The sequence below is a fragment of the Arvicanthis niloticus genome, chromosome 4 (assembly GCF_011762505.2).
Source record: "Arvicanthis niloticus isolate mArvNil1 chromosome 4, mArvNil1.pat.X, whole genome shotgun sequence".
Lineage (NCBI taxonomy): Eukaryota > Metazoa > Chordata > Mammalia > Rodentia > Muridae > Arvicanthis > Arvicanthis niloticus.
The window spans coordinates 60955555-60967955 of NC_047661.1; the positions used below are offsets into that span (position 1 = coordinate 60955555).

The 12401-nt window shown below is 34.4% G+C and overlaps 1 protein-coding gene across 2 annotated transcripts in view; it reads left to right on the forward strand.

Annotated features, from left to right (window-relative positions):
• Positions 1–12401, forward strand: part of Pdgfc (platelet derived growth factor C) — a 162334-nt gene that overhangs the window by 69251 nt on the left and 80682 nt on the right. Inside the window, exon 2 of one of the 2 annotated variants that reach the window (XM_034501242.2) lies at positions 9405–9463. The exons of the other annotated variant lie outside the window; for it this stretch is intronic. The gene's annotated coding sequence lies outside the window, so the exon portion shown is untranslated. The remainder of the gene's footprint in view (positions 1–9404; positions 9464–12401) is intronic. 2 annotated transcript variants of the gene reach the window in all.

The window sequence follows — 12401 nt, forward strand, 5'->3', positions numbered from 1 at the left end:
ACATGTGAATTCTTCCATTGTAGTAAGTCTCAAGAAAAGCCTCAAAGACAAATGCTTTTTAAAAACAGATAGCATTTGTAAAATGACTATGATTAAGAGTTTATTTTGTGCAAAATCAAGTTGAAATAATGTATCTAGTAGCAGTAACAGGAGCATTGAAAACAATATATACTAAGACATGTCTGTAGCCTTAGGTTATTTCCAGTTCAGTGAAGAAGGGGAATACCTAAACACCTCTGTCAATTATCTTGCAGTAAGGTCCACAAGCTTTAATTGCACAATGTCAGTCTGAAAGATGTACCTTGGGCTCTCTGATGGGATGAGATCATTGTGTGCTGTGTATCCCAGACTTTGTGCAACACATCAGACTCACTGATCCTTTGAAGTCTTGAGTCAACAAGGAATCCCAGTCGACAGGCATTGGCAGTGTTTGCTGATAGACGTGTTAAAAACAACAAATCCTTAATCAGATTTTTGGATTTGAAGATCTAGTCTTGTTTTTGATTCCTCCATTACCAGAGAAACCATTCAAGTTTAGTGATGTGTGTGTGTGTGTGTGTGTATACATGTATATTTGTACGTGTGAATATTCATAAATGTGTGTGTATACACATACATAAATTTCATTTTATCACTATATTGTGACATATAAAATGAACAATTATAAATTTTGCGAGCAGCTGTGACTGTCATGATTCAGAGTAGGCAATAGTATTTTTCTTTATACATAATGGCAAATGAGACTTAGTCTACTTCCATGTACCCAGATTTTCTGTTAATAGGATTCTTTTTATATACAGTATATTTACTCTATTAATATTATGATTTCTATAATATTTGCCATTGAGTTCTTGGGAACCTAGAAACAGTATAGATTCCTTCAAATAGGAGAAACTTTAAACTTTATTTGTCTTTCTTTAAACTTTATTTGAAAAAAATCTTTGCATGTAACCTGTTACCATTGTATTACTTAGAGATTCAGTTTAGTCTGAAATACTGTTTTTAAAACAACCAATTTTAGGTCTAGCCTGAATTTTACAAGCAGTTTCTTGTGAGCAATACTTTCTTTTTAATAAGTCATACTCGTTGGATGTGGTTGTGCAAGTCCGTGATCCTTGTGCTCAGGGAGCTGAAGCCGGAGCTCTCAGCCACCCTGGAAACTTTATTATTATTATTTTTAATATGAATTAACCTTTGTATAGATTTCTTAAAATTTCTAATCCTTGCACCATACTAATTTTTTTGGTCACGTAACAAAAATTTAATCAAAGAGCAAAACAGGTTGAGAATGAAATAATCTAAACACAAAACACATTTTCAAAAAACATGCCTTAACTAGTTTTCATTTACACAGCAGTGTTTTAAGGATACTTCATATTTAGCTCATATGTAAAATTAATATAAATATGTACACACTGAGCAAAAATTACTGCTGGTTTTGACACAGTTGACAGCAGTAACAGATGGGGACTCTCAGGAGGAGTCACTTGTTCATTAAGTAACTTTCTCATTTGCTTCAACTTTAGGTTGTAACTGCAGCTTTTCTTCTCTTCAGTCAAGCCCCCGAACAATACATGCCTTGGCTTGAGCCATCGGCTTCTTGTCATTATCCTTTACTTTCCTGATTTCTGGTATTTGCCAGGAAAATATTTTCTTGCTAATATTTGCCAGGAATTTCTTATGCAGTTCCCATTGTAAGTTGTTCAACCCCTGTTTTCAAAGCTGCTAAAAGAAGCCAGCAGCAGCTGTGCCTACAATGGCAGTTCGTCCATGTGAACTTGAAGGCATGTGCCATTTTCTTCTCACTTTGCTTCTTTTCCAGATTCAGTATGTAAAGTTGCTCCTCCGTGTGCGGTGGTCCTGTTTGCCTCCAGGATTTCTCACCATCTGAACTTTAACCTTTGTTCCTCGCAGCATTCAATGTTTTATTATTGTTGTTGCTGTTGTTATTTCAATTTAACTTACCCGTTATAATTTCTTCAGGCTATACATTACTTTGTTTTTGGACACATACAAAAAACTAATGCATGAAAATATATTCTATTAAAATCAGCTTAAACTTTGGATAAAGGTGTCAGACTTGGACTGAAGAGAGTTACCCAGTTAGTTTTAGGAAATAACTTTGTATTAAAAAGGGATCTTAATCTTCAGGCACATTCTCTCGAGGCACTCAGTCTTTATTTGATTTGTTAAATGTTTGAATTAACAACTTTCTTGAGGTGAGCTTACAATATCAGTTTGTTTATAGGGGAGGAACCTATAAGCCACTGAAGCACAGCAGTGATGATAACTCCTAGTTCAAGTTTCTAGAGAAGAACACTTTCACAGATGCTGTATGCCTCAAAAGAAACATTCTTAGAAATAAAAGATACTATGTTGTGTGCTTTTTTTTTTTTTTTTTCATTCAAGTCAAGGCCTCGTTGCTTCATACCACTGGAACAAAATGTATTATAAAGCACTCAGGAGCTTAATTTCAAGAGAGACTATTTTGATTGGGATATATGATAAAAGATTGGAAAAGAAGAAAAAGAAAACCTCATCCTGAATAAATAACAGAAAAAAAGTTAGATTTATTAAAGGTCAGTAAACCTGTCGAGAGAAGTGTAGTTAAGAATCATTGAGTAGAGACATGGCTAAGGGAAATGGTGACTTTTGTAAAGTTGATTCTTCAGATTCATTGCCTATCTTGGATTTCTTTACTAGATAAGAGAATTAAAATTTTATGTAGCTGTTCTGGCAAAGCCTGACTATACACATGTAAACCATGTCAGTATATAAACCTGAATCTATTAATTATATACATGTAAACCATGTTAGTATATAAACCTGAATACATTAATTAAACACATGTTTTGTATACTTGCTACACTTAGCTACTCATCTGATTGCTGGAGATTTAGTAATAAACAAAACAGACTGCCTCCCTTCCCTTCAAGGAGTGTGGTCCAGAAGAGAAGACAATGAAACACTGTCTGTTGAACGAGATAATGCCAGAGCTCTCTATACACTCAGGATCTTAAAACCTATTTTCATATGACAAAGAACTCTATGATAGATACAATGAAAACAGATCCTATTGATCTAACTAGTATTGTTATCTGATAAAATAGGTTAAGGCAATATTTAGAAGTTAATGATAGCTACAAAACTGTTAAGATGGTTGCTATGACTTAACCTAAGATCAATTAATATCTTTAAATTGGGGAAATGCAGCCAATATTTAGAATATGTTATCAGGTTATTACTGATGGAGCTAGCAGTGGTTAACTTCCACTGCACCATTGCTTTTATTTTCTATCTTAAATCTGTGATCTGTTTTTGACTAGTGTCCCAGTGTGGCATAGGCAGCTCCTAACTGACAGGGATCCAGTAAGTAGCCATTGTGTATTTATTATTATGAGTAAGTTTTATGTGGTGTCAGTTTATTATCTGGATAGGTATTCAGGATAATTCAGCTAATATTAAAAGAGAAAGGACATAGGAATTCAGGGGTAGTGGAGAAAGCTAAGCCATTTTTACTGATAAGTGAATGTAATGATATAGATACATAAAGCTCCAAATAATTTTTATAAAATAAACATAATTACTGTGAGTTATTGTAGGAGGAGCTGAGGTGGGAGGAATAAGGAGAGAAAGAGGAGGAGTAAAGAGAGGAAGAGAAAAAGGAAGAGGAGGACCTAGAGAGAGCAGAGATGTAGGAGCGATGGAGAGCTACACAGGTTTGGAGAGCAGTCGCGGGTAATAACTTTTATTTAGGTTAACTAGTTGGGAAACAACTCTCTTTGTATGGGCATATTGTTATTGATCATTACTAAATATATAAAGCCGTTGATTAGTATTTAAGCATTAGAGTCTCATTTTCTTACTGGGCCAGCATGAATGCCGAGGTGGTCTGGGCAATGCCTTGTGGAGACAGTGTGGAAGATTGGCAAAGCCATCTCCCACACTGGTGTCTTGTGGGTGGCAGGGTTTGTGTTTCTGGCTGGCCATTTCTAGCTGCAGTGCGCACATGGCCTCTGGCCACAGAACAAGGTGGCTGAGCTAGGCAGAGCTGCTGCAGCTTAGATAATTGGTTTGACCAGCAGCTGTTTTTAAATAATTACTACAACCAGTTATAGTTGTTGAATATGTGTGAAGTTCTGGGTTCACCAAGGAGAACTGAGAAGAATAAACAGCCAATGTCAGCTGAGTTATTAATAACACCTGTTAGAAACCAGGAGTGTGTGTCTTCAAAGAAACATGACAGGGGACAGAAGTGGGAGTCTGAACTGTGTGGTGGGTGGTGTTTTGAATGTTGGCTCTTCACCATTGTACACAACTCATAATAAACAGAAATAGTTAACATATCAAGAGGTGAGATAGAAAGCTATATTTTCTTAATTTAAAATAAAGACTCATTATTTGGCTATTTTTAGTTAAACTTTTGGTGTAAGTTAACAAAACAATACCAAAGCATGAAAAACAAGTTAGTTTAGAACTAGCACCATACTAAAGTTATTTATTCTGTCATTTAGTTTAAAGGTGTTTTTGTCTGCCTGTCATTCTATATGTATGCACATATGCAATCTGTATATATGTGTGCATAGATATGTAAATATATATACAGGTATGTATTCTGTATGTATGCTTTTATGTCTGTATATAAGCATGTGTGTTTTTATTTTGTGTGTACATGCACTCCAATGTCAATGGAGGACATTTAGAAATCAGAAGAAATTTATTAGAACTCATTTTTTTCTTCCTCTACATAGGTTCCTGGTATCAAATTAATTGTATTAGCTTTGGGGATAAGCTCCCTCAACCTCTAAACCATCTTGCTGATTTAATTACTCATTCAGGTAAATAAGAACACACAGGAATAGGCTTACTTGGTATAGTATCTTTACTTCTTCAATTGATTATTTTGGAAACTATGAAATCAGCTCTTTATACAAGCTTACAAGCTTTTAAACTGATAAATACATTTAATTGTTGTAAAATATACAATGTTTCTTACAGACAACAAAACTCTTCCATAGGAGGCTAGAAAACTCACCTTGTATTAACGAAAGAAAGCTTATTGTATGTGCAAGAGTAATATTTCCCATTGAAGACAATTGCAGAAACAACTAAAGTGTGGGCTCAGTGATGCTTCATTTAAACATTATCTCAACCACAGTCAGTGGAAACAGTGCCATAAATGAATGATGAGACATTTAAGGGGGCCTTCTTGGTAAAATGGGGAGTCTAACACTGGATTAGGAAGTGAAGAAGAACCAGAGCCCATAAATTGTGCATGTGTCTGAAGTGGGTATGTCAGAGCTTATGGTGGAAAAATGTATGTGTGAATGTGACTTTGTGACTTAGAGAAGAGATGGAGCTTTTAATTCAGAATCAAAGGATCCTGCTGAGGAGCAGTGTTGATTTAAGTCTAAGCAGTGCTGGAGGTCACTGGGGATTTGGGCTAATGGAAGGATGACTGAGGAAAGCTTGAGGAAGAGCTACTCCCATGTTTAGGAGGAGGCAAATCAAAAGAATGCCTAAAATAGGATTAGAAATGCAAAGTAGGTCCATATAACAGAGGAAAACAGAGTCAATGATTAACCAATCACTGCTGTTTCTCAATTTGCATTTGGTAGGCTATTTATAGAAAACGGTCATACAAACAGTCAGTGAGGGTGAGGACATGTTGTTCTTCACTTAGCTTTCTATTTGTACAAAAAAGAGTGCCATGCTTCTGATTGAAGAAGAATAAGCCTTCTCTTGCTGTAATATCTCTTATTTTGTAATTTTACATAAACTTTTTTATGAGTGTTAGATCTTTATAGCTTCTTCTGAAAACTTAGTTTTTGGAGGAGAACTGGCTCAAGGCCTAGTATTCCTACGTCTATACTCTATCAATGAGCTGCCTCTTCAGCCTGGATAGTATTTAAATTTTTTTAATCTATTTAAATTTTAAGAGTGTTTTTGCCTGCATATACCTTTCTGTCCCATATACACGCCCAATGATAATGGAGGGCAGGAGAGGGGGTTGGATCACCTGGAACTGGAGTTGTAGACAGTTGTGATCTCTAAGGTGGGCAGTGGGTCTTCTCCAAGAGCAGCAAGTGTTCTAAACAGTGGAGCATCTCTCCAGCCCCACAGATATTTTAAATTGGTGTTTGTAAGGGCTTCTTAGGTACTTTTGTTTCTTTTAATTGAAATTAGATTCTTCATACAATCTATTTTGATTGTACTCCTCCCAGTTCCTCCCTACTCCCTCATCCACCCAAATCTACACCCTTTCTTTGTTTCTCATTAGAATACAAATAGTCATCTAAAAATAATGCAATAAAATAATGCAAAAATTTAAAATCAGAGTAAGATAAAACAAACTAACTTTAAAAATGAGCTAAGGATAAAGGAACACATAGAAATTGTGGAACACATCATCACACTCACACATGGAAATCCATTAAACACACAAATCTGGTAACCATAATATAGATCTAAAACACCTATATCTAAAACTTCCATTGTTTTGTGTTGCTATCTACTGCTTGGCACGGGGCATGGCCTGAAGAAATGATTAGTATACCAAGGGAAACTAGTGAAGAAAACTAATTTTTCATTTCTATTTCCTTATCAATTGTGTATACCTTGTCTTAGATTGTTTAAAATATTGAAAATACAGTTCTTTTTAGACAGCATATTAAGTACCTTTTTCATACACTTGATTGTGAATATGTGAGGTGGTATCGTTCTTCACAAATGCTTGACCTACCCCTTATTTTTCCCTCTTTCTTTTCAAGGACCTGAGACAGAGTATAGGTCATAGAACATCATCTGCAAGGACATTGCCCATCCTCTGAACTACAAAACCCAAAAGACTATAATGCTACTTATCTTTCCCCATCTTTAAATGAAAAATTTATTGCTTTTTTTTTATGGTGACAATGTTAATTTAGAGAAATTATTCTTTGCTTCTTTTGGCTAACAAAAGATTAAAGGTTGGCTTCTGATCATTCAACTCTATTTCAGCAGTCTCTGAAATGGGACACTTTTTAGGGAATACTTAGTTTCAGAATAATCTTTTCTTTCAGAGAAGTAGAATTAATGTCAAATATACTGATCTAAGCACTGAAAGGACTCCAGAATTTAGCAAATCAGTAACTACTGGTAATAATGTCTCCAAATCACAATTTCAATAGAGACAATCACACTGAAAATGTTGTGGGTTACTTTGTTGTAGCTGTTTTAACCTACTTGAGTAAAATAAGGTAACTATAAGAGATGTTACCAAATTTCTGGGGAAAAAAGGGTAAAGTTCTACTCAATGAGATAAACTGAAGTGAATGTAAATAGAAAAATCTACATTCATTCACAGCTTGAAATTTACACCTGTGGTTACATTTACTTATTATGGTAATAAAATCAGTGGTCCTCCTTTTCTAACTCAATGCAGGACATCTATTGACCACACTGTGAAAGAGTCTCATCCCTCTTCATTGTTTCCAGTACAGTGTAAGTGTTCTTGTTACTTATAGACATGATCTGTGACATCTCTTGAAGTAATGTGATTTGGTGGAAAAGGAGTTGATAATCATTATACCAGAGTGACTTGCGTTGAAGATTGATGCTATCTTTTGTTATTAAGATGACACTATATCTAAGTTTTCTGGGACCATTATATGGTTTATATCTGTGGACCTAACATGATATGGTTACTCCTTTTTATTCTTTAAAAATAGACTGGTTTGGGTTCTGGAGATGTCATAGCACATAAGAGCATTTGCTATGCAAGTGTAAGAACCCAAGTTCAAATGCCCAAGACTCATGTGAGAAGCTGGGCACAGTCGCATACCTGCCTATTACTAAAGTATTGGGGTAGAGTTGGAGACTGGAGGATCAGTGGTGTATGGTGGTCTTCACTTTAGCACAGGGGTCCATATAAGACCTCATTTTGAGGGAATAAACCACAGACTATTTAATAGAGAAGTGTACTTAGCATTCTCCTATGACCTCTTCATTCTTGCATTGATGAATTTATCTTCACACATCCATATGTATACACCCCTCACAATCAATTAAAATTAAAATATGGAAAATAAACTTACTGCTTTAGACAAAAACTATTATGGCCGTACTAATTGGACAACATAACTATTTTGATTTGAAAACTTTGCTTGATATATTTAACCTTGTTCTCACTGGAAAATACTTTTGCAACTCAAAAATCATAAGACCTATAAAGCACTATTAAAAATAGTGTTCTCATTTGGGAAGTGTGATGAGGTAACTTTATAAAAATAGACTTTTACTTTAGTCATGCTATTTTTTAATAAATTCGCATTTTTTATTTGATTAGCTGTATAATGCTGTTTTCTCACAACATGCTCTATTAAAATCATGTCACAGATCATTCCCGCAAGTAACATTGCAACTTCAGCTCTGCTTGGGACAATGAAGAATAGTGATATCCTTTCCCAGTGGTCTCAGTGGGTGTGCATATTGAATGAGAAAAGGACCATGAGCTCATCATTCTATAGGTGTTAAATTTAATTAGGAATGTCTTTCAGTTAGCTTCCTTATTGTTATTCAGGGGTACTTCATTAGCTTTTGACCATGACAGGGTGACAGGATATATTTTGTTTCTTAAAATCCTTGCTAACAAGTATAGACTTTTATGTGTTTCTATTTGTCTTTCATCTCAACAATGCAGTCCTTAAACAAAACCATGTTTCTTGTTCCTGGGCTCCTCTTGTTCTTTTAAAGATAATCAATCTAATCTACAAATGATGACATTTTGCCTTTATGAATTTCTCTGTGGATAATTGTGAGAGAATATTTTGATTTGAAACAAAATAATACCAAACCTTAGTTTTTATCACTGGGAAAGGGGTTTACAATTCTAAGGTCCCTTTGTCAGTAGCAGAAGAACCTAGTCTTGACCAAAGTGGAGGATACTTTAAGACTTAGAGGGACTGAGAATCATGGAATGCAGGCAGTACCACATAGGCCTTAAGCAAATTCAGTGTCTGGGATAGGATGGAGGTGGGGAAGAATAACTTACAGGGTTATTAAAATGTTAACTGAATACCATATAATAAACATCTGGCCAATAACATATTCAGAATAAATATAGGTATTAGTTGAGTGAGTGAGCAAGTTTTAAGAGAATAAAATTATCTAGGTTATATAAACTACAAAATAATGCTCTTTCTTATATTTTTTTCTATGCCAGCCAAGACCCTGTCCTATAAAAATTAGCAAAAATGTCCACAAATAAAAGTTTATTTGACTGACTCAGACATTTTTTACAAACTTTGTGTTTTTCAATTATTCATTTTTTAAAATACCCAAATCCAAAATTGAAAATTCTGAACCACCTAGATTAGGGTTTGAGGTCACCAAGACTCAATTTTACTATCTCCATCTACTGGCAGGGAGGAACTATACCCAGCATCTGGACTGGCATAGAAAAGAGGAGAAAGAACATTAAAAGGTAAGCCTACCATATGTTTTTATTTCCTCTGAACGTGTACGTTTTCTGTCACATACTCTACTGTATGTTTCCCAATTGAACATTACTGTACTGAGCCACCACAGAATGAGAAAAGTTTAGGTGTTTTAGTGCTCTTGACTGCTCCTTGAAATTAACAGATATACACACAAAGGCTTTACTTTCATCACAACAGTTTTCTATGTCTGGTTATCCCAATGATTGATCCCTGCTTTCCGGTCACTACATAAATGCACATAGTATATTCTCACTGCTGTGGACTCTCTGGTATGCTAAAGAGAATTTTATCTGAAAAAAATGAAGTGTGAGGGTTTAGAGATAATGTAAACATGTTTGCCTCTGAGGTTTACATTTTTACCCTGGTGTTTCTTAGGATCTTTTGGCAGTTTTTACTTACTAGTATTTTCAGTTTTAAGCTTTCTAGTTAATTAACAGGTTAGTCTTGGCAAATATTTATATAAGGTGTGTGTGTGTGTTAGAGAGAGAGAGAGAGAGAGAGAGAGAGAGAGAGAGAGAGAGAGAGAGAGAGAGATTGATTGATTTAGTATTTTGGTATCTTGCTACCCCATCTAGAAAGTTTTTTGGAATTGTACTGTTAGCTGTTAAAAAGATTCCATCATTGTAATGAAAGGACAGTATGCAATATATACTGCTAAAAATGTAGCTGCAATAAAGTAAATAGTTGAGGGTTTGTGTTATTTATGGGTGTCTATATAAGACTCTCATATGTACTTAAAATATTAGAAATAATTGTTCTTAGAGTTATGTCATGGACAGCTTTCTTTACAAAGCTTTATCTGAACTGGTGATGTGACAGTCATTTGTCAAGCGAATTGTTACTACTTCATTTGATGCTACTGAGTTAAGTGTGACTCAGAGATTTTTTTTATATCCATTTTCTTCTCTTGTCTATCAGCCCCTGTATTAGCTCACCACTCTTTCAATGTCTCCTGGCAGTATTCCATTTCTTTAAAAAAATATAGATATGTTTATAAGAAATAAAAGTAGATTATTTTCAACTTTAGAACTAGACTGCAAGCACAAGAATTTACAAGGAAGTGCTCTGCTCAAACAGGTCTGCTCAAATCCTAGGAGGTCATAAATGCATCTGGTTCATTGGTTGGTTGTGGAATTAGCCTAATCTAAGCAGCAATAATATCACAAAGAGAGATCTTACATCTTCCAGCAGAATCTAACAGTGTCCAGCTTGACAGAAACAGCCATAAAGACTTCCTGAGATTAGAAGGTACAGATTTTCAATAGTGATCAAGGCATGATCAATAACTAGAATATCAGAGGAAAGCCTCCCTTCACAGATGGACATTCTGGTGGACTTGCTAAAGTCAGACTCTTTGGGATAAAATTCTTCTTCACTCTAATTTTTCTTTTCTCATCATTTTTGGACTCTTGTGTTTTGATCTTTGATTCAATTTGAAAATTATTGTTACCGATGTGCCGGTTGATAACAGAACTGACAGTAGGTCTAGCCAAACTAATTCTAGAATGAAGGAAACTTTTATATTTACACATATTCCCTTTTCTCTCATATAGTTCGTATAGGTCCTAAAGATTGTAAGCTGTGATTACATAGCTTGGTATAATTGGATTCTTTGTTGTTGTTAAAATCTATGTTTCCCAAAAGACCCAATTTTCTATTGAATTATATAATTTTATTATTTACTTCTGGTCTCAATTGAGGGGACAAGAATTGCTGAGTTAGAGCAGGTGGACAGACAATGCTGTCCACAGAAGAATGTTTAAGGTGTTCATGAGCACCTTATGTAAATTCAGCCATTAATGACAATCATGTCTCAGTGTAATATTTATCTCATTTTCCTGGAATCTTTATGTATGATTGCTGGTGGAACAAAAGCAAAGTCTGTGATGTTCAGTTGTCAAGCCTACTTGTACAAAGATGAATACCTTTTTACCGATTGCCAAAACATAAAACTTGTAAGGTGGTCATACTTGGATGTAAGTGATTAAATCTACTTGCCTTTGGTTAGTGTTCATAAGAAAGCCATATGTTGCTGTATAAATAGATAACTCAGTCGTAAGATTGATTCAGGCAGGCAGGAAAGCCTTTTATAATGCACAGCTTAACCTAAGAGAATTTAATTATTTCTAACTGCATAAACAAATTTATTGATTTCCACTTTCTATGTATATGATTTGAATGATAATTATCTTTTTTTTTCAAAACTAAAAACAAAAATTTATTGTAATCAAGCCTGTACTGATCAGCCAGAGACACAGAACAGTCTCAGGAGCTGAATTGCAACAGCAAGCTAGAATCTTACATAGCCTTTAAGCTTGAAATTATAAACAATGATAATTATCTTATTGTTATTTTCATTGATAAATCCTAAGCATTCTCCCGTCAAAAGACCACAAAGGAATAAATAACTTCTTTTCATTTTAGAAATGCCTAGGAAAATTCAAATGGATGTTTAAAATTGTATGCAAGGCATTTATAAAATTAGCATGTATTAGTTTTCTAAAAATGTTTTTTATTAAATATTTCTCTAAAGTCAATTTATGTACTTATTCTGTCATAACAACATTATTTAGTATAAGTATATTTTTTGCTGAGTAATTTTCAGAGATACTGCATTCTAAAAAGTTATTTGAACTTTGTACATTGAATTCTAATTAAATAAAACTTTCGATGTGGTTATTTTTAAGATAAATGTTTATTATATATTTTGACTTGTTTCTAGTATTCTCTTCTACACACTGGCTTTTTATGGTCTAAAACAAAGTTCAGCCTAAAAAGATAAAATCAGCATAATAAACCTCTCTTTCATTTTGCTTCAGAGCTTATTATTGGACATGTATACAACAATATTATTATTGACCACTTGTGTGCAGTTGGTTTAATGTAATGATGTGTGTTTATGCTTGGCTCTTTGTGCCTTAC